The sequence below is a fragment of the Mobula birostris genome, chromosome 6, assembly GCF_030028105.1.
Source record: "Mobula birostris isolate sMobBir1 chromosome 6, sMobBir1.hap1, whole genome shotgun sequence".
NCBI lineage: Eukaryota > Metazoa > Chordata > Chondrichthyes > Myliobatiformes > Myliobatidae > Mobula > Mobula birostris.
The window spans coordinates 40,265,231-40,265,584 of NC_092375.1; positions in this window are offsets into that span (position 1 = coordinate 40,265,231).

Below are 354 nucleotides of genomic sequence, written 5' to 3' on the forward strand. Positions count from 1 at the left end.
TAATTAGGCCACTAAATGAGTACGTCTAATTTATTCAGTAGAGGACCTGGTCCGGATTCTTCTTGTTAAAGGGAACTGAGAGTTAAAGTGAACGCTGAACAAAAAATGTTTTTGCTGACATTAAAGGTTAGGGAACAGTGCAGAATATAGCTCATATTATACTGATAACTGTGCTATTTTACACATTATCTCCATGTGTCTGGGTGCGCTTGGAAGTTACACCAGTCGCCTATCAACTGTGCCACAATTATGTTAAGTGCCATCTGTTATCCCTTTCCCGCTCAGCCCTCCTTGGATTTCAATTCCAAACATGGTAACCTTTTTCTCTGTAACTTAGCTCTGTTGCCAAGACAG